Raw genomic sequence first — 23,049 nt, 5'->3', positions numbered from 1 at the left:
TGTTCTTCTTCCTCAGTTATTCTGCTATTGATCACATCTAGAGTATTTTTAATTTCATTTATTGTGTTTTTCATCGTTGCTTGTTTCATCTTTAGTCCTTCTAGGTCGTTGTTATCTGTTTCTTGCATTTTCTCTATTCTATTTCCAAGATTTTGGATCATCTTTACTATCATTATTCTGAATTCTTTTTCAGGTAGACTGCCTATTTCTTCTTCATTTGTTAGGTCTGGTGGGTTTTTATCTTGCTCCTTCACCTGCTGTGTGTTTTTCTGTCTTCTCATTTTGCTTATCTTACTGTGGTTGGAGTCTCCTGTTTGCAGGCTGCAGGTTCGTAGTTCCTGTTGTTTTTGGTGTCTGTCCCCAGTGGCTGAGGTTGGTTCAGTGGGTTGTGTAGGCTTCCTGGTGGAGGGGACTAGTGCTTGTGTTTTGGTGGATGAGGCTGGATCTTGTCTTTCTGGTGGGCATGTCCAAGTCTGGTGGTGTGTTTTGGGGTGTCTGTGGACTTATTATGATTTTAGGCAGTCTCTCTGCTAATGGGTGGTGTTGTGTTCCTGTCTTGCTAGTTGTTTGGCATAGGGTGTCCAGCACTGTAGCTTGCTGGTCATTGAGTGAAGCTGGGTGTTGGTGTTGAGATGGAGATTTCTGGGAGATTTTCGCCGTTTGATATTACGTGGAGCAGGGAGGTCTCTTGTGGACCAGAGTCCTGAAGTTGGCTCTCCCGCCTCAGAGGCACAGCACTGACTCCTGGCTGCAGCGCCAAGAGCCTTCCATACACACAGCTCAGAATAAAAGGGAGAAAAAGTAGAAAGAAAGAAGTAGTAGAAGTAGAAAGAAAGAGTGAAAGAAATAAAGAAAGAAAAGGAAAGAAAGAGAGGATGGAGGGAGGGAGGAAGGAAGGAGGGAAGGAAGGAAAAAAAAGAAAGAAAGAAGATAAAGCAAAATAAAATAAAGTAAGATAGAATACAATAAAGTTATTAAAATAAGAAAATAATTATTAAGAAAAAAATTAAAACAAACAAATAAACAAAAACGGACGGATAGAACTCTGGGACAAATGGTGGAAGCAAAGCTATACAGACAAAATCTCACACAGAAGCATACACATACACACTCACAAAAAGAGGAAAAGGGGAAAAAATCATAAATGTTGCTCTCAAAGTCCACCTCCTCAATTTGGGATGATTCGTTGTCTATTCAGGTATTCCACATATTCAGGGTACATCAAGTTGATTGTGGAGCTTTAATCCGCTGCTTCTGAGGCTGCTGGGAGACATTTCCCTTTCTCTTTGTTCGCACAGCTCCCAGGGTTCAGCTTTGGATCTGGCCTTGCCTCTGCGTGCAGGTCCCCGGAGGGCGTCTGTTCTTCGCTCAGACAGGACGGAGTCCAAGGAGCAGCTGATTCGGGGGCTCTGGCTCACTCAGGCCGGGGGAGGGAGGGGTACGGATGCGGGGCGAGCCTGCAGCGGCAGAGGCCGGCGTGACGTTGCACCAGCCTGAGGCACGCCGTGCGTTCTCCCGGGGAAGTTGTCCCTGGACCCCGGGACCCTGGCAGTGGCGGGCTGCATAGGCTCCCCGGGAGGAGAGGTGTGGACAGTGACCTGTGCTCGCACACAGGCTTCTTGGCGGCGGCAGCAGCAGCCCCAGCATCCCACGCCCGTCTCTGGGGTCCGCGCTTTTAGCCGCGGCTCACGCCTGTCTCTGGAGCTCCTTTAAGCGGCGCTCTTAATCCCCTCTCCTCGCGCACCTGGAAACAAAGAGGGAAGAAAAAGTCTTTTGCCTATTCAGCAGCTCCAGACTTTTTCTCAGACTCCCACCCGGCCAGCCGTGGCGCACTAACCCCTTCAGGCCGTGTTCACGACGCCAACCCCAGTCCTCTCCCTGCGCTCCGACCGAAGCCTGAGCCTTAGCTCCCAGCTCCCCCCGACCCGGCGGGTGAGCAGACAAGCCTCTCAGGCTGGTGAGTGCTGGTCGGCACCGATCCTCTGTGCGGGAACCTCTCCGCTTTGCCCTCCGCACCCCTGTGGCTGCGCTTTCCTCCGCAACTCCGAAGCTTCCCCCCTCCGCCACCCGCAGTCTCCGCCCGCAAAGGGGCTCCTAGTGTGTGGAAACTTTTCCTCCTTCACGGCTCCCTCCCATTGGTGCGGGTCCCGTCCCTATTCTTTTGTCTCTCTTGTTTTTTCTTTTTTCTTTTGCCCTACCCAGGTACGTGGGGGATTTTCTTGCCTTTTGGGAGGTCTGAGGTCTTCTGCCAGTGTTCAGTAGGTGTTCTATAGGAGTTGTTCCACGTGTAGATGTATTTCTGGTGTATCTGTGAGGAAGGAGGAAGGTGATCTCTGCGTCTTACTCTTCCGCCACCTTCCCCTCGTCCCGCCTTTGCATTTTTAACTTCTAAAACTGACTCCTTTTTTTTTTTATCTCTTTGTGTCTGTACTTTTCTCATTTTTTAAAATTGAAGTATAGTTAATTTACAGTGTTGTGTTATTTTCAAGTGTACAGCAAAGTGATTCAGTTATATATGTATATATATATATATACATATATGCACATGTACATATTCTTTTTTAGATTCTTTTCCACTGTAGGTTATTATAAGATATTGAGTATAGTTCCTTGCGCTATGCAGTAGGTCCTTGTTGTTTATCTATTTATATATAATAGTGTGTATATATTAATCCCCAACTCTTAATTTATCTCTTCCCCCTCCTCCTACTATTCCCTTTGGAAACCATAACTTTGTTTTGTATGTCTGTGAGTCTATTTCTGTTTTGTAAATAAGTTCATTTGTATCATTTTTTTAGATTCCACATGTAAGTGATATCATATGATATTTGTCTTTCTGTGTCTGACTTACTTCACTGAATATAATCTCCAGGTCCATCCATGTTGCTGCAAATGGCATTATTTCATTCTTTTTATGGCAGAGTAGTATTCCATTTTGTATATGGACCACATCTTCTTTATCCATTCCTTTGTCGATGGACACTTAGGTTGCTTCCATGTCTTGGCTATTGTAACTAGTGCTGCTATAAACTTTGGGGCACATGTTTCTTTTTGAGTTAGATAAAACTGTCTCTTTTATCATGAACCCATTTACTTGGTTCTTGCTTATATGTAACTTACTACATTATGTGTTATAAAAGCATGATAAGTTGTTTTGTGTAAGATAATCTATGTGAAATACAACAAGGTCAGTTATAACATCTCTCTCTCCATCCTGGACTTCTTCTCTTTAGACCCCTTTGTAAGAGCCTCACGGCACCTCAACATGGGCCTCTCACATCATTGCAATTCCACCTTCCATGACAACCACCCCTGCCTTCGCCTTGAACACAAATCCAAATCTTCTTTTTCTTTGAGTTTTCCTTGTCTCAGGAAGTGGAACCACCAGTTACTAAAAAAAAAAGAGCATTATCTTAATTTGCCCATTTCCCCCAAAGATTACCTCTGAAAGATGTCTTTCCTATCTTCCTACTTCAGTGTCAAAGCCTTCCTCAAAACCCTGTCATGTGTTGATTAGTCATCGCTAAGAGCATCTTAGTCCGTTCCTAGTACCTTCCAAACAGCTACCAGGTGAAGTTCCTCACATGCAAATCCCATTATGCTATTCATTCCCTTCATTTCCTAGCTTGCTCCTCAGACCTACAGAATTAGTTCAAATGTCTGATATTCTTCCAGGCTTACCTCCCTAAATGTCCAAACATTGAAGCTTCTGCTTCAATTTCACCAAGGCACATTCAGTTTCTCACCAGGCCAAATGTTCTGTGATTTTGTTATAACCCTGTGGCTCCCAGCTCCTACTTAACTGCCTGGTGACTTCTGTTCTTCCTCCAGAACAGATCAATTACTACCTCCTTTTAGAAACATTTTCTCATCAAAACTCCATATCCCCCAACTAAATTAAGTATTCTCTCCGTGTGCTGCTACTTTACTGCTGCACTTCTATTTACCTCACTTACATGTGATGAGATTTAACCACACTGTCTCTAATCATCATGTTTTTTTGGTGTATCTTCTTAGTGTGAGGCTGAGGAAGACAGAGTCTTATGTGTTCATCATCTCTGGATCCTGGCACCTTGAACCTGGCACGTGGTAAGTGCTCAATATATGATTGTTGAATTGAACTGAAATTTTAGCACATGCCCTAAAATTGTGATTAGCAATGAACAGAAATATTGTTGGCTGCCCTGAGCAATAAGAACAAAAGTGAGATGATAAAAAATTGAATATAACAGAAAATAACATTCAGGCCATGTTATGGCACTTTGCACATTAAAGCTAATTGTCTCCATATTCTTTTTATACATCTGTGCTAATTTGTAATACAAGCAATGCTCAAAGATGTCTGATTATGGTACCTCAAGACGTTGTATCACCAAGATTCAATTATTGCAATATACTTTATCTTCTATCACACATACATATCATGTGTGTGTGTGTGTGTGTGTGTGTGTGTATGTATATATAAATGTGAATGCAACCCAAATCCCATCAACCTGGAGGTAAAAATAGAATCACAGTTGTTATAAACCCATTTTCCTCTCTTCTTTTAACTGCTCTGCAGAAACTCTAGACTCCTCACAAATTCCTCCCAAATAGTTCTGGGAGACCTCAGGCAGGTTCCCAAGTGTGCTGGATAAACCAGCACTCTTGACCACGTGAGGTACCTGCCAGGCTTCTCCTCTCCTGCCCAGCTTGCCCTGGCTGTGCCCCTGTCTCCACTGATGCCTTCTGTGTTTTATGGGTCTTTGTGTTGAACAACACGGTATCTGTGCCAAGAGTACTAATGTCAAGCCCTCTCCCTCCAGAGAGACTGCTATTGAAGCCAGCCTGGTTTACCCAATGGGCTGGGCAAGCACATGCTTAGAGCACTAACAAAATATAGGCATCAGGAAAACTTTTATAAATCATTTGCTATTCAGAAATTCATTGATTTAGTTTTCATAGCAAAATCATAATTTATTTAAATTTTCTTACATTTACTTAACAGTTTAGAGTTATTATTAGTTCATGTCTATGTGGGAGAATTATCATAATCTTTTGAGTCTCAGGCCCTCTAGAAATCTTCAGGCAGCCCTCATTGTCACTAACTTCCAATGATGTCAAGACAGCAGGTGCCACTGCCCGGTGGGAAGGGTGCCAATGTCTGTGCTACTGACCCTATCTCATATTTGAAGCCCAAACACTTGCTTGACATTTCCCAGATCTTTTTTTTTTCTTTTTCATCTATTTTTATTGCAACTCCCTTGATGTAGGACTCAGATGTGGGTTCATGGGGATTGCACTAAAGGAGATTCTGAGAACAGTATTCAGTATTCTTCTCAGACTTTGGTCCATGCTGTTGATGGCCTTTTTCTCTTGGGATTTTTCTTGCTCGTGGAGAGGAATCTTGGTTCTTTCTAACTAGAATCTGGATAGACACTCCCTCCATCCTTGCCACTCCAGGTGGGTTTAATGAGAGGGTCATGGGAGCTAGATTCTGTATGGAAATGCTGGCTCACTAATAAATTTATAAACATTTTTTCTGTGACAATTTTTGAAATGAAAAATAACTTGTTTTATTTTATCAAACTCTAGTTACAAGACTATTCCTTAGACAGGCAATCTGATGGACTGAATTGTCACTGTATCATTTTGATCTCTGAATTTTAAAATAGACATTTGAGGGCTTTCAAAGAAACAAGAAACACAAACTCTTCCAAAAAATAAACATAACTTTTGCTGAGAATGATTAAAGGAGACAAGGCAGGTGATGCAAACAAACTTTACTTAACACTTCATGAAGCAGACTGTCTCCATCCCCAGGCATGCAGACCACTGCAGGGGCAGAAGACAGGAGCTTTTTATAGGGCAAAGAACAGGAAACAAGGAAATGACTATAGAACTCAGAGTTGGCTTGGCATTCGGGGATTGGCTGACTGGATGTACTGTGTTTCTGGTCAAGAAGAGCATCTAAAGGGAAATGAAAGTCACCTAAGTTTCAGTTTGCTAATGAGGCACCCAGGGTGGAGATGGCTGCATCTTGGGCCTAGAAAGTTATTTCAACACAAATCATGTACTTCCCATGTCTGAACTGTCCCTAGAGAGTCAGGGGTTGAGTGGGAGCTGCAGAAGTCACCTAATTATTCCACACCCAATATTCAGGTGACCTCATCACTGGATTGGACAAGAAGTGGGCAAGGATGAGAGGATTTCCCTCTAATCCTTACCTCAGAACATCCCCAGGTTTCACTGAGTCTGTAGGTAAGTTTTCAAAAACTGTAATGATTTTTCTCATTTAAAAGCAAAAGAAGTGGCAATGACAGTTACAGTGAGAGCCAAATTCCCTTTGATTCATTTTCCAGGCCATCTGCTCTTCTCTTTGTGCTCTGTATGATAGAGTCTGTTGGGATCATTGAACAAGATAACTGAGATTAAGCAAAATAGACTCCACTTCACTGAATCTTAAATTGCTAAAATACATAGTCTTGTTTGAGAAGTCATTGGGAAGTATAAAACTGAAATAAGTATAGGAAATTCAAGTGATTTTGTAATAGATCCTCTATTGGTTTGGGTAAAAACTAAGCTGCTGTGGCAGAACGAGAAAAATACAGTGGATTAAAATAAAAGATCATTTGTTCCTCTGTCACATAGTAGCCAGAGCTGAGCTGTCCAGAGCCACCAGGGTCTCAGCATCTGCATGTTTTGCTCTCTTCCTGTTTGATGTCTGCCAGACTAGGCGGGCCATAGCCAGATCTGATGGAGAACACAGAATCTCACCCAGAAATCCTAACTGTGAGCTGAATGAAGAAACAGGATGTGATTTGAGTTGTCTTTTGTTGGGAGAGGGATAGGTGTATTAATAGAAAGAAGAAAGTATGTGGAATCGAGGGGAAGAGGGAGGTACGGAGGGGCAGACTGACGGCCATTCTCCCAGTAGCCTTCTCTCCTCTTTATGTTTAGTAATAGGGTCCCCCAGCCTTTACCTGGGTACACAGATCCCGTCATAGCTGCAAAATACACACTACAGTATGTCCCCTACATACAAACCTTCAACTTTAGAACTTTCAGAGATACAAATGTGCATTCACATGTCCAATCACATAAGTTAGTTCACGTGTCTGGCGTACATTGTCACACATGTGCATCCTCTACAAGTGGTTGTGCTTCTGTGTACTTTACTGTGTAGTACTGTATAGAATATAGTAGTACAATATCTTTATTTCAAGCCCAGGATGTCCAAGCAAGCATAAAAGCATCAGTGATATAGGTGGTACAGTACTACCCAGACATCACTGGATCATGTTTTCAAGAGGGTAGATAGAATTGAAGCCAGCAAGGAACCAGAACCTGTGCCATCAACATCAGGCATGAGTGACATTGCAGCTTTCCCTCCATCTCCTGTTGCTGACGATCCTTCAGCTCTACCATCTCCCACCTCCTCTCCCTCCTCCATTCAGTAACTCTTCCTGCCTGTTCACTTGATGCCAGCCCTTGTATGCCAGCTGTTGTACTGTGCTAGTGTACTTTTCAAGGTACTGTACTGTAAGGTTAAAAATGTTTTCTATTTTTTGTGTTTGTTTGTTTTTTATGTATTATTTGTGTGAAAAGTATTATAAACCTATTACAGTACAGTACTAGATAGCCGATTGTGTTAGTTGAGTACCTAGGCTAAATTTGTTGGACTAACAAACAAATTGGACTTACCAACACACTTTTGGAATGAAACTCGTTCTTATGTAAGGGACTTATTGTATTCTCCCAGGCAGTTTTACAGTCATGTGAGGCTGTCTGACTGCGTTCAAGCCGATGGGGTAGGAAAGAATCTGAGTCAGGCCATTTCCGGGTCATCTCACAGATACTTACTTTGTCCGCTCCTCTTTCTGTTGCCTAGAAAATGGTGACAGTTGAGGTGGGATCAAGATGACAGAGTAGGAGGATGCTGAGAGCACCTCCTCTCATAAACACATCAAAACGTCAACTACATGTAGAAAAACTCTCTCTGAAATTGACCTGGAGACTAGCAGGAAGGCTCTTCTACAACCAAAGCTGTAAAGAAAGATCCTCACAGAGGCTGGTAGGAGGGGAAGAGAAGTGATTTGGTCAGAACCAGCACCCCTAACAGGAGGGGGATGTCACAGGCTCAGGGATCCTCCCTGGGAAGTGAGGTGTTCAAGCCACATATTAGGCACCCCAGGTCTGGGGTCCAAAACCAGGAAGATGAGCCCCCTTGGCTGTTTTGAAAACCAGTGAGGCTTATCAGAGGGCTGTAGGAAACTGAGATTCCACTCATGAAGAGAGCAGACACATGCTTGTTCACTCTCAGTCCCAGCGCTGAGGAAGCAGAGTGAAAACTGCCTGGGGCTCTAGCTGGCTTGCCAGGATCACCCCAGCACACACACCTCAGCCCACACTGGGGTCCCCCTCTGGCCCCTCTTGCTCTAGTGCTGCTCTCCACCACGGCTGTTGCCAAAAAGAGGGTGCACACTTGGAGGAAACTGAGCCAACTCAGACCCCAGCCCTGCCCCTGACCAGGGTGGAGGCAACCATTGCCAGTGCATGCATACACTTGGGAGAGAACAAAACTAGCTCAGTGGTGCAGCTCCAACCCCTCCAGCCCCAGCCAAACCTCTAACCAAGGCATGCACATAGAGGAAAAAGCAAAACCAGCATGAAGTGCAACCCCAAGTCCTTGGATCCTGGCCAAACCCCCAACCAAGGCAGAGACTGCCTTCACACCCTTGAGAAACCCAGCTCCCCCAGGGCATATGCTCCATCCCCTTGGGCCCTGTCTCTACCCCCAATAGGGCAGTGACTGCCGTTGAGCAGAGGAGAAGCCACAGCTCACACCTGGCTCTGGCTCTAGCCCCTCCATCTCCAACCCCATTTCATTCCAAGGTGATAGCTACCAGCACATCCCAGGGGAAGACACAGCCACTCCTGACTTCAGATCCAGCTCTCCCACCTACTAGGCACACACAGACTGCATAGGGACACTTTTACACAGGACATGTCTTCAAGACAGGGACTAGTAACTGTTTCACCTAATTTCATAGAGACAGAGGAAGTTAAACAAAGTGAGAAGACAGAGGAGTATGTTTCAAACAAAAGAACAGGAAAAAAAAACCCTTCAAAAAAAACCTTAATGAAACAGAAATAAATAATTTACCTGATAAAGAGTTCAAAGCAATAGTAATAAGAATAGTAACTGAATGTGGGAAAAAATTAGATGAACACAGTGAGAATTTTAACAAAGAACTATAAAATATAAAAAAGTATCAATCAGACCTGAAGAATAAGATAACTGAAATGAAAAATAAACTTAGAAGGAATTAATAGCAGGTTAGGTGATACAGAAGAACACATAAGTGATCTGGAATATAGAATAATGGAAAACACCCAATCAGAAGAGCAAGAAGAAAAATGAATTGTAAAAAATGAGAATAGTTTAAGGAAACTCTACAACAATATCAAGCATACTAACATTCCCATTATAGGGGTCCTAGAGGAGAAGAGAAAACGAAAGGGTAGAAATTGTATATGGTGAAATTATGGCTGAAAACTTCCTAAACCTGAAGAAGGAAACAAATATGCAGGTACAGGAAACACAGAGCATCCCAGATAAGATGAATCCAAACAGACCCACACCAAGACATATAATTAAAATGACAGAAGTTAAGTTTAAGAAGAGAATTTTAACGACAGCTAGAGTAAAGCAAAAAGTCATATAGAAATGAACCCCCATAAAGCTATCAGCTGATTTTTCTGCACAGACTTTGCAGGTTAGATAGGAGTGTCATGATACTTTTAATATACTGAAAGAAAAAAATCTATAACTTAGCACAGGGTAAACTCTACCCAACAAGTTTATCATTCAGAATTGAAGGAGAGATAAAGAACTCCTTAGACAAGCAAAAACTAAAGGAATTCATCAATGCTAAAATGATCCTACAAGAAGTGTTAAAGAGTCTTCTTTAAGTGAAAAAGCAAAGGCTACAACAAGAAATAAAAAGTTAGAGGAAGGGGAAAATCCCTTGGGTAAAGGCAAATATATAGAAAGGCTGTGGATCAACCACTCACATAAGCTGGTATGAAAGTTAAAAGACAAAAATTGTAAAATCTCCTATACCTACAATAAACAGTTAAGGGATAGATAGATATGAAGATGTAAAATATGATATCAAACACACAAAACATGTGGGAGAGGGTAAAAAATGTAGGTCTTTAGAATGTGATTGAACTTAAAGGACTACATGTTTAAAACAAGTAGATATAGTTATAGGCCAACATATATAAACCCCATGGTAACCACAAATCAAAAGCCTACAATAGACACACAAAAACTAGGGAGAAAGAACTACAAGCCTACCATTAAAGAAAATCATCAAACCATAAGGGAAAAGACTAAAAGAAGAAGAAAAGTACAAAGAAGAACTGCAAAAACAACCAGAAAACAAGTAACAAAATAGCAATAAGTACGTGCCTATAAATAATCACTTTAAATGTCAATGGACTAAATGCTCCAATCAAAAGACATAGGGTAGAGAGGGCAGACTGCAGAAGCAAGAAGAACTATAATCCTGCAGCCTGTGGGAAAAAAAAATCACATTCACAGAAAGACAGACAAGATGAAAAGGCAGAGGGCTATGTACCAGATGAAGGAACAAGATATAACCCCAGAAAAACAACAAAGTGACGTGGAGATAGGCAACCTTACAGAAAAAGAATTTAGAAAAATTATAGTGAGGATGATCCAGGACCTCGGAAAAAGAATGGAGGCAAAGATCTAGAAGTTGCAAGAAATGTTTATCAGGGCTTCCCTGGTGGCGCAGTGGTTGAGAGTCCGCCTGCCGATGCAGGGGACACGGGTTCGTGACCCGGTCCGGGAAGATCCCACATGCCGCGGAGCAGCTGGGCCTGTGAGCCATGGCCGCTGGGCCTGCGTGTCCGGAGCCTGTGCTCCGCAACGGGAGGGGCCACAACAGTGAGAGGCCCACGTACCGCAAACAAAAAAATAAAAAAATAAGAAAAAAAGAAATGTTTAACAAAGATCTAGAAGAATTAAAAAACAAACAAACAGAGATGAACAATACAATAACTGAAATGAAAAATACACTAGAAGGAATCAATAGCAGAATAACTGAGGCAGAAGAGCAGATAAGTGACGTGGAAGACAAAATAGTGGAATTCACTGCTGCAGAACAGAATAAAGAAAAAGAATGAAAAAAATGAAGACAGCCTAAGAGACCTCTGGGACAACACTAAACACAACAACATTCGCATTATAGGGGTCCCAGAAGGAGAAGAGAGAGAGAAAGGACCCGAGAAAATATTTGAAGAGGTTATAGTCAAAAACTTCCCTAACATGGGAAAGGAAATAGCCACCCAAGTCCAGGAAGTGCAGAGAGTCCCATAAAGGATAAACCCAAGGAGAAACACACTGAGACACATAGTAATCAAACTGGGAAAAATTAAACAGAAAGGAAAATTATTGAAAGGAACAAGGGAAAAACGACAAATAACATACAAGGGAAATCCCATAAGGTTAACAGCTGATTTCTCATCAGAAATTCTACAAGCCAGAAGGGAGTGGCATGACACACTTAAGGTGATGAAATGGAAGAATCTACAACCAAGATTACTCTACCCGGCAAGGATCTCATTCAGATTCGATGGAGAAATCAAAAGCTTTACAGACAAGCAAAAGCTAAGAGAATTCAGCACCACCAAACCAGCTCTACAACAAATGGTACAGGAACTTCTCTAAGTGAGAAACACAAGAGAAGAAAAGGACCTACAAAAACAAACCCCAAACAATTAAGAAAATGGTAAAAGGAACATAGTATCGATAATTACCTTAAACGTGAATGGATTAAATGCTCCAACAAAAAGACGCAGGCTTGCTGAATGGATACAAAAACAAGCTCCAAATATATGCTGTCTACAAGAAACCCACTTCAGACCTAGGGACACATACAGACTGAAAGTGAGGGGATGGAAAACGATATTCCATTCAAATGGAAATCAAAAGAAAGCTTGAGTAGCAATACTCATATCAGATAAAATAGACATTAAAATAAAGAATGTTACAAGCAACAAGGAAGGACACTACATAATGATCAAGGGATCAATCCAAGAAGAAGAGATAACAATTATAAATATACATGCACCCAACATAGGAGCCCCTCAATACATAAGGCAACAGCTAACAGCTATACAGAGGAAATTGACAGTAACACAATAATAGTGGGGAACTTTAACACCTCACTTACACCAATGGACAGATCATCCAAACAGAAAATTAATAAGGAAACACAAGCTTTAAATTACACAATAGACCAGATAGATTTAATTGATATTTATAGGACATTCCATGCAAAAACAGCAGATTATACTTTCTTCTCAAGTGTGCATGGAACATTCCCCAGGATAGATCACATCTTGGGTCACAAATCAAGCCTCAGTACATTTAAGAAAATTGAAATCATATCAAGCATCTTTTCTGACCACAACACTATGAGATTAGAAATCAATTACAGAGAAAAAAACGTGAAAAAATACAAAGACATGGAGGCTAAACAATATGTTACTAAATAACCAAGGGATCACTGAAGAAATCAAAGAGGAAATCAAAAAATACCTAGAGACAAATGACAATGAAAACACAATGATCCAAAACCTATGTGATGCAGCAAAAGCAGTTCTAAGAGGGCAGTTTATAGCAATACAATCCTACTTCAAGAAGCAAGAAAAATCTCAAACAACCTAACCTTACACCTAAAGCAATTAGAGAAAGAAGAACAACCCCCCCCCCCAAAGTTAGCAGAAGGAAAGAAATCATAAACATCAGAGCAGAAATAAATGAAATAGAAACAAAGAAAACAATAGCAAAGATCAATAAAATTAAAAGCTGGTTATTTGAGAAGATAAACAAAATTGATAAACCATTAGCCAGACTCATCAAGAAAAATATGGAGAGGACTCAGATCAATAAAATTAGAAATGAAAAAGGAGATGTTACAGCAGACACTGCAGGAATACAAAGTGAGAGACTACTACAAGCAACTCTGTGCCAATAAAATGGACAACCTAGAAGAAATGGTCAAATTCGTAGAAAGGTATAACCTTCCAAGACTGAACCAGGAAGAAATAGAAAATATGAACAGACAAATCACAAGTAATGAAATTGAAACTGTGATTAAAATCTTCCAACAAACAGAGGTCCCGGACCAGATGGCTTCACAGGTGAATTCTATCAAACATTTAGAGAAGAGCTAACACCCATCCTTCTCAAGCTCTTCTAAAAAATTACAGGTGAAGGAACAGTCCCAAACTCATTCTTCGAGGCCACCATCACCCTGATACCAAAACAAGACTATTTTAAGAGCCTAACACAATCCTGAATATTAATACTATGTCAGATAGCAATCGTTTGCCTGTTTACTTAAGCAACAAGCAGACTAGGGCATTTCTATCCAAAAGTCTTCAGATATCTGGAGGAAAATGGACACTGCTCTGAAACTGGACCCTCTTATATTGTACTGTGGGAATTCTTCTGATTGGCTGGGCTGATGTCATTCATACTTTTATCTTCTTTCCTTTCCCTTATAACTTGCTGCCCAGAGGTCTGAGGGTGCATTAAGTTTGAGTTAAGTCTAGTTTATGATGTACACCTACCTAATAAACTTGTGATTGAAAACTTTCCTGTTAACATTTATCGCTGGCCAGTACATATTTCTATAGGCATTAAATGACCGCTTGCCTCTGAGTTTGCCTCTGAGTCTGTGGGTAAATATAACATTGATTAGCCTTTGTTGTGACAAGGTCTGCAGTAACTGTGTGTTCCAACTCTACTTGTGACGACGGTTGTCTCTATTATTTTTCTATCTTTATCATCAGTAAGATGGAAACAAACACTATAAAGTAATATACAGGGATAGATACAGATGTAAATTACAGTACATTCCTGGGCCATAGACCACAACACTTGGGAGAAAGAAATAGAGGTGTGATCAATGACAGTGTCCTCCAAGAGATCATGTATGGCATTTAAATTCTCTGAGCTCTCACTTTCCTCTTGGACTGAAGGAGACAATTGAATACGCATTGCACGTGTCCCAGAAGAATTGTAAGGAAGAAATTACACAGTGTGAATTGTCCTGAGCTACTCTAGTGAGAGACCCTCATAACTGTTCTTACACATCCAGCAGGAGACCAGGGGTAACTGAGGAAAATGAACACACATCCTTCAACCTGCACGCAGACAAAAAGCATTGAAAAAATGTAAAGGCTTTTGTAGCTTTTCTTTCTTTTTTTATATATATATAAAATTCTAGTAAGTATGTGATGAACTGAGGATGAAAAATCCAATGACCACACCTTCTCACGTTTGGAGATACAGTGAATACTCAAAACCAGCTCTACGTCTACGTCTCTATCCCTGCCCTGGAACTAGGTTCATCTGTACCATTTTTCTAGATTCCACATACATGCATTAATGTACGATATTTGTTTTTCTCTTGGGGGAAGGGGAGGATGGGATGAATTGGGAGATTAGGTTTGACATAAATACACTACCATGTGTAAAATAGATAGCGGCTGGGAACCTGCTGTATAGCACCGGGAGCTCAGCTTGGTGCTCTGTGATGACCTAGATGGGTGGGACGGCGGTGGGGAGGGAGGGAGGGACAAAAGGGAGGAGATATATGTATACGTATAGCTGAGTCACTTCGTTGTACAGCATAAACTAACACAACATTGTAAAGCAATTATACTCCAATTAAAAAAAACGTTATCAAGATAAAAATATAAAACAGCTCCATGTCTGTTCATTTTCACTCTTCTCTGACCCCTTCTGCTTTATCAACTCTTTTTTTCTGATGCTGCAGATGACATGAAATTCCTGCAGGCCAGGTCTAACTTATTTTACTAGTTTATATAAAATATCTAAACCATTTAAAAAGCTTTTCTCAAAACAAATACTCTTTTGTCTGTTCTCTTGAACCTGCTCAGACTACCCATGGTGTGTCTCTTGTGTGTAAGACATCCTTCTCCATGCAGAGTGAGGATCGCATGTGGATGCAGAGACCTTCTCCTGGGTCTGTCACTCTCTGGTGACTATGACCCAATCTCCGAGGTCCAGGTTCCTCACATGTAAATGATAGCTTGTACTGGACTCTTTATAATGTGTCTTCCATTTCTAAGATTTTGCAAACATATTGATTGACAGAATAGTAGTTAAGAGAGTGGGTTCTCAGCCCTTAGCTTGGGCTTGAGTCCCAGTTCTCCTACTTACCATCTGTGTAACCTTGGGCAAGTGACTTACCTTTTATGTATCTCAGCTATGGCACCATAAAATGTGTAAAGGATGGTCCCGATGAGGAATAAGTGAGGCAGTGTATGTGAGTGGGATCGAGCCCAGCACATGTAGGGCTCAATTAGCATTTAATTCTATTGTACAGAATACAACTATCCTTTATTTCATGTTCAACAGATGCTAAAGAGCTCAGAAACCCAAGGCTATGAGACTAGTACGTTGTGGAAATTCTCAACTCTCAGTCATAGGTACGGCTGACTGCAAGTACCTTGTATTTTAAATACACATCCCCATAGAGTGTGGCTTATTGAAAATTCTAGGAAATGGCTATATATAACATATCCACACCTTTAGAATCATAAAATTATTTTAAGACAGTAAGTTTGAACTCCTGAGTTTGTTATTATGTTCTCCTACTTTTTTAATGTCCCTTCTGGCAAGCTTTATAGTCCACATTCTTCTCTGGCAGTGAGAGCTGCTTGTTTTGGTTTTAGTTCCATTTCTGTGAAACAGTCTGAATCCCATAGTCCAACACTTTCCTCTGGGATTTTCCCAGGGGCACATATAGGAGAAGTACATGATTTATAAGCAGTCCAGATGTCAGTGATTTCCAAGTTAACATTTTATTTACTAGAAGAGTAATTTCTTTACTGTCCTCTCTCTCTCTCTCTTTTTTTTTACGACCTGGACAAAGGAGAGACACAGAAGGACAAGAGGGTGAGTGATCCTGAGTCAGACGGGACGAAAAGAAGCAAAAAGGTCAGCTTGGGGCAAAACCAGGGTAGCAAAGGGCGGTAAAACCCTGTGGGTTTGAGTAACACTCATCACCTACCATTCTGAGCTCCACCTGCTGTGACGGGATCTAAGCCCCTCATTACTCAGAGCAGCACATACAGAATCAGCCAAACTGTGATTGAAGGTTTCAGCCCTGTTTTCCCTTCTAAGAAACTGAGAGAAATACGAAGAATGGCCCTGCCTTCAGACATTATTTCAAATAACAGTGAAATGATCTGCTGCTCTTATCATTTTCATTTACTTAGAAGACGTTTACCAAAAGGTAACCCTGAGCCAAGTACTAAGCCTGACACTGGGTGGGATTGGGCAGCGGAGTGGGGTTGGGAGAGGAGAGCGGGGTGGGGAGAGGGAGGGGTACTAAAGCATGTGGTGTCCAGTCCATGACTGGAGAGCCTTAGAGTCTGGTGAAGAAGTTGGGCATGAAACAATAATAACAGTAATAATGATAATAGTAACAATAACAGTAATGATAATAGTAATAGTAGTAATAATAGCAATAATGAGAATAGTAGTAGCAATCATAGTAATGATGATAATAGTATTAATAACAACAGTAATAATGATAAAGGTAATAGTATCAATAGTAATAATGAGAATAGAAATAATAACAGTAGTAATGATAATAATAGTAATAATAGTAATGATCATAGTAATAATGGTAATCATGATAATGTTAATAGCAATAATGATAATAGTCATAGTATTAACAATAATAATAGTAGCAATAATAGTAATGATGATAATAGTAATAGTGATAATGGTAACAGAAAACAGAGACCCTGGGGTGGTGACAAAGAGCTGCTTTTGGTGACAGATTGTGGAAGAGTTCCTGACTTGTTTGCTGCTGGGTGACGGGGTGTTTTCTCAGGGTGGAACTACTCAATGGCACAGAGACCTAGCAAGGCCTAGGAGCAGGGGTTATGCTTTCAATCCCCCCTCAGAAGCTTATCAGAGGCTAAACGACTTTTGATGAACCAACTTAAGATCAAGTTACATTTCTTGAATATACACAGGCTGAAAAGACAGGACAGGTCTGCTCAGACTGGGAGTGAATTATGCAAAGCCTGGTAGTTTAGATGTGGCTGATAAGAATGTTGCCTAGAATCACAAAGCAAATGAAGTAGGTGGAGGGAACAGGCCTCATTCAAAGAGCCAAATATAAGCTAGAGAAGCTGGCTTGACCCTTGGTGAAATGGGCAAAGCAGGCAAGATCTGACTTCGAAACCCTGCGGTATGTTGCCAGCTCCTTTTCTCCCTTGCCTGGTAACCAAGGTACCCTCTAGATCCCTCGTGTCTAACCGCCCCCTTATCCTGTTGACAGCTGACTGCCCAGAAATCCCCCTGTAAAGCCTAAGCTGCAGTGTGACATGCCCCTTCCTCAGCACCCATCCTTCACACATCCAAGGGGCCCTTGAAAAGTGAGATTGCTGGGGCTCTAAAACATGGCCCTCTGATGGTGGGATTGCGGGTCATGTGGAGGAGGTTCTGGGGGCACCAGCTTTTGTGCCTGTCCACGGCCAGCACTTGGGGAACAAGTGGCCCTACCACCTCTATCAGGGAGTGTGCATGTCCCCTGCTCTTGGGACAGGGCTGTCCAGTTGGAATCCCTTCAGCCTTCAAGAAGGATTTCTAAGATTAGGGCTTTTTAGATCTATTGTAGATAATGACAATCAAATCCCTCTTTTTTTTGATGAAAATAAAGGCATAAATGTCAAGGAAAAATTATGTTTACAGACAGACCATGATGCAACAATATCAGTGTCTTTTCAAACTGGTCAAAACACTGCTGCAAAACAATTCATCATAGTTACTAACCGTTGATGGACCTCTCCTGCTCTGGGTCCTTACCCTCTCTTTACTCAGTTTCAGAGTAAAGCAAAATAATTTTAGGATGCACATGAAAATGGGCCTTTTAAAGATTTATCTAAAGCATTGTCTCCAGCCTCTCAAAAAAGTAGTTTAAATCTTTGGTCAAAAATTTTCCATGTTTTTTTCCTCCCCATACCAGGATATATATTTAAAATAACTTTTAGTTACTAAACTGTATCTTAGCAACAGTGACACAGCACAAGAGTGTGTTATCTAAAGCAAACCAATTCTGGCCATAAACTAACTAAGCAAAGCAACCAAATGTGATTGGTTTGGCTCTCCTGTGATACCTGAGATGTCACATGAGATTAAAGGCATATTTTTCAGATCCCAAATGATCCATTATTCATGTTAAACCCAAGGGATGGGCAACACTCTTTATTCCTAATTACAGAATCATAAAATGTTTGCACCAAAAGGGTTATTGGAGGCTACCTAGTCCAGTCCTGTGACATTATAATGGGAGAAAAGAAAAAAAAAAACTAAAGAAAAGAAAGATAACTCGATTTCTTCAAAGCACACAGCTGCTTGGTAGAAGAGCTGGTTTAAGAAATTAGGTTTCCTGACTTATAGTCCAGTAACTCCAGTACCTTTGTATGAGAAGAGCTATCTGGTCTTTATTTCACATGGATCCATTTAAATTTTCACTTTTAAAATAGGCTTCTGAATGAATTGTTTCAAATATATGAATATAGATTTTTTGTGCAAAAAATAAAGAGATGGTAATTCCATTTTACATAATTCACAGCCCACAATTATTACCTTGGCAGAAAACATCACATATTAGTAAAAATCTAAGTGATTACTTGTGATCAACAGCAAAGTCTATTTGCATGTGCACATCCAAATTAAGAGAGACTTACCCATTTAGTGAAATGTTGTTACAATGGCAAGAAACCTCCCATGTACCAGGCCTTGTGGCTGACAAGGTCTTTGTGCTCTGACCATGTGTGAGGCCTGAGCCTCTGCGGTGGGAGAGCCGAGTTCAGGACATTTTCCACCAGAGACCTCCCAGCTCCATGTAATATCAAACAGTGAAAGCTCTCCCAGAGATCTCCATCTCAACGCTAAGACCCAGCTCCACTCAATGACCAGCAACCTACAGTGCTGGACACCCTATGCCAAACAACTAGCAAGACAGGAAACAATGCCACCCATCAGCATAGAGGCTGCCTAAAATCATAATAAGTTCACAGACACCCCAAAACACACCACTGGACATGGTCCTTCTCACCAGAAAGGCAAGATCCAGCCTCATCCTCCAGACCACAGGCACCAGTCCCCTCCACCAGGAAGCCTACACAACCCACTGAACCAACCTTACTCACTGGGGTCAGACACCAAAATCAATGGGAACTACAAACATGCAGCCTGTGAAAAGGAGACCTCAAACACAGTAAGTTAAGCAAAATGAGAAGACACAGAACTACACAGCAGATGAAGGAGCAAGATAACAACCCACCAGACCAAACAAATGAAGAGGAAATAGACAGTCTAACAGAAAAATAATTCAGAATAATGATAGTAAAGATATCCAAAATCTTGGAAATAGAATGGAGATAATACAAGAAATGTTTAACAAGGACCTAGAAGAACTAAAGAGCAAACAAACAGTGATGAACAACACAATAAATGAAATTAAAAATTCTCAAGAAGGAACCAATAGCAGAATAACTGAGGCAGAAGAATGCAGAAGTGACCTGGAAGATAAAATAGTGGAAATAACTAATGCACAGCAGAATAAAGAAAAAAGAATGAAAAGAGTTCAGGACAATCTCAAAGAACTCTGGGACACATTAACGCAACAGCATTCGAATTATAGGGGTCCCAGAGAAGAAGACGAAAAGAAAGGACTGAGAAAACATTAGAAGAGATTATAGTTGAAAACTTCCCTAATATGGGTAAGGAAATAGTCAGTCAAGTCCAGGAAGTGCAGAGAGTTCCATACAGGATAAACCTAAGGAGAAACATGCCAAGACACATATTAAACTATCAAAAATTAAAAACAAAGAAAAAATATTAAAATCAACAAGGGTAAAGCAACAAATAACATATAAGGGATGCCCCATAACATTAACAGCTAATCGTACAGCAGAAACTCTGCAAGCCAGAAGGGAGTGGCAGGACATATTTAAAGTGATGAAAGGGAAAAACCTACAACCAAGATTACTCTACCCAGCAGGGATATCATTCAGATTCAATGGAGAAATTAAAACCTTTATAGACAAGCAAAACATAAGAGAATTCAGCACCACCATGCCAGCTGTACAACAAATGCTAAAGGAACTTCTCTAGGCAGGAAACACAAGAGAAGGAAAAGACCTACAATTACAAACCCAAAACAATTAAGAAAGTGGTAATAGGAACATGCATATCGATAATCACCTTCAATGTAAATGGATTAAAAAATGCTCCAACCAAAAGACATAGACTGGGTAAAGGAACACAAAAACAAGACCTGTATATATGCTGTCTGCAAGAGACCCACTTCAGACCTATGGACACATACAGAATGAAAGTAAGGGGATGGAAAAAGATATTCCATGCAAATGGAAATCAAAAGAAAGCTGGAGTACTAATTCTTATATAAGACAAATAGACTTTAAAATAAAGACTATTACAAGATACAAATAAGGACACTACATAATGATCAAGGAATCAATCCAAGAAGAAGATATAAGAAATGTAAATATTTATGCACCCAACACAGGAGCACCTCAATACATAATGCAAATGCTAACAGCCATAAAAGGGGAAATCGACAGTAACACAATCATAGTAGGGGACTTTAACACCCTGGTTTCTGCAATAGTCAGCTCATCCAAAAGGAAAGTAAATAAGGAAACACACACTTTAAATGGTATATTAAACAAGATAACTTAATTGATATTCATAGGACATTCCATGCAAAACCAAGAGAATACACTTTCTTCTCAAGTGCTCATGAAATAATCTCCAGGATAGATCATATCTAGGGTCACAAAACAAGCCTTGGTAAATTTAATGAGATTGAAATCATATCAAGTATCTTTTCTGACCAGAATGCTATGAAATTAAATATCAATTACAGGAAAAATTCTGGAAAAAATACAAACTCATGGAGGCTAAACAATACACTAGTAAATAACCAAGAGTTCACTGAAGAAATCAAGGAGGAAATCAAAAGAGACCTAGAAACAAATGACAATGAAAACACGATGACCCAAAATCTATGGGACGCAGCAAAAGCAGTTCCAAGAGGGAAGTTTATAGCAATATAATCCTACCTCAAGAAACAAGAAATATCTCAAATAAACAACCTAACCTTACACATAACACAATTAGAGAAAGAAGAACAAAAAACACCCAGAAGTTAGCAGAAGGAAAGAAATCATAAAGAACAGATTGGAAATAAATGAAAAAGAAGTGAAGGAAACAATAGCAATGAACAATAAAACTAAAAGCTGGTTCTTTGAGAAGATAAACAAAGTTGATAAACCATTAGCCAGACTCGTCAAGAAAAAAAGGGATAAGACTCAAATCAACAGAATTAGAAATGAAAAAGGAGAAGTAACATTTGACACTGCAGAATTACAAAGGCTCATGAGAGATTACAAATGTCACACTGTTTGCTTTCATACCATGTTTTTTTGTCTGCAGTTTTTACTTCCTTCTCAAGTACACAGATAGAAACTTTTGCTTGTATGGAAAGAGACTTTTCCAAACTCCTATTTCTTTTCCCTACCATTTTCCATAGTAAAACAATAATTTATTTTTAATCTCGAGTTTCCTTTCCTCTTTCTACAGCTATTTTAGTATTTCCAGGATTTGAGCACATGCACACACACATCACAATCACCATCTCTTGAAAAAAGTTTTGGGAGCTCATAATTTCTCTATACTGAATTTTCCCCCTCAAATCCTGTAATAAAGTTATCCTTAAGATATAAGCAAGAACTGTTGGTGGGAATGTAAATTGATACAGCCACTATGGAGAACAGTATGGAGATTCCTCAAAAACCTAAAAATAGAACTACCATACAACCCAGCAATCCCACTATTGGGCATATAGTGGGAAATCCATAATTCAAAGAGTCATGTACCACAATATTCATTGCAGCACCATTTACAATAGCCAGGACATGGAAGCAACCCAAGTGTCCATCGACAGATGAATGGATATAGAAGATATGGCACATATATGCAATGGACTATTACTCAGCCATAAAAAGAAACTAAATTGAGTTATTTGTAGTGAGGTGGATGGACCTAGAGACTGTCTTACAGAGTGAAGTAAGTCAGAAAGAGAAAAACAAATACCAATATGTTAACACATATATATGGAATCTAAAAAAAAAAAATGATCCTGAGGAACCTAGGGGCAGGACAGGAATAAAGTCGTAGATGTAGAGAATGGCCTTGAGGACACAGGGAGTGGGAAAGGTAAGCTGGGATGAAGTGAGAGAGTGGCATTGACATATATACACTACCAAATGTAAAATAGATAGCTAATGGGAAGCAGTCTCATAGCACAGGGAGATCAGCTTAGTGCTTTGTGTCCACCTAGAGGGGTGAGTTATGGAAGTTGGGAGGGAGATTCAAGAGGGAGGAGATATAGGGATATATGTGTATGTATAGCTGATTCACTGTGTTATACAGTAGAAACTAACACACCATTGTAAAGCAATTATACTCCAGTAAAGTGTTAAAAAAAATAAATAAAAATTTTAAAAACAAAAAAAGGGCAAAAAGAAATGATATTATTTTTTAAAAAAACATAAATTTAAGTGTTAGCTGGTATCCATTATTACTGCATATTCTCTAATCAGGGTCAGAGTCTTGATTTTATCAGTCTGTAACATGTGCATAGTTTACAATCATAAAACTTACATTCAAGCACAGGGAAGTATATTCAATATCTTGTGATAAATCATAATGGAAAATAATATGAAAAAGAATGTATATATATATATGTATAACTGAATCACTTTGCTGTACAGCAGAAATTAACACAACTATAATTATTTAACACAATTAAATCAACTATACTTCAATTTAAAAAAAATTCCACTCCAGTTGCATGAAGTATAAGCATTTAAAAAGTAATTTTAGCT

This window comes from Mesoplodon bidens, assembly GCF_964165515.1.
Source record: "Mesoplodon bidens genome assembly, chromosome: 1".
NCBI classification, from domain to species: Eukaryota; Metazoa; Chordata; class Mammalia; order Artiodactyla; family Ziphiidae; genus Mesoplodon; species Mesoplodon bidens.
The sequence above is the reverse complement of the archived record's forward strand: the minus strand, read 5'-3'. Positions refer to the sequence as shown.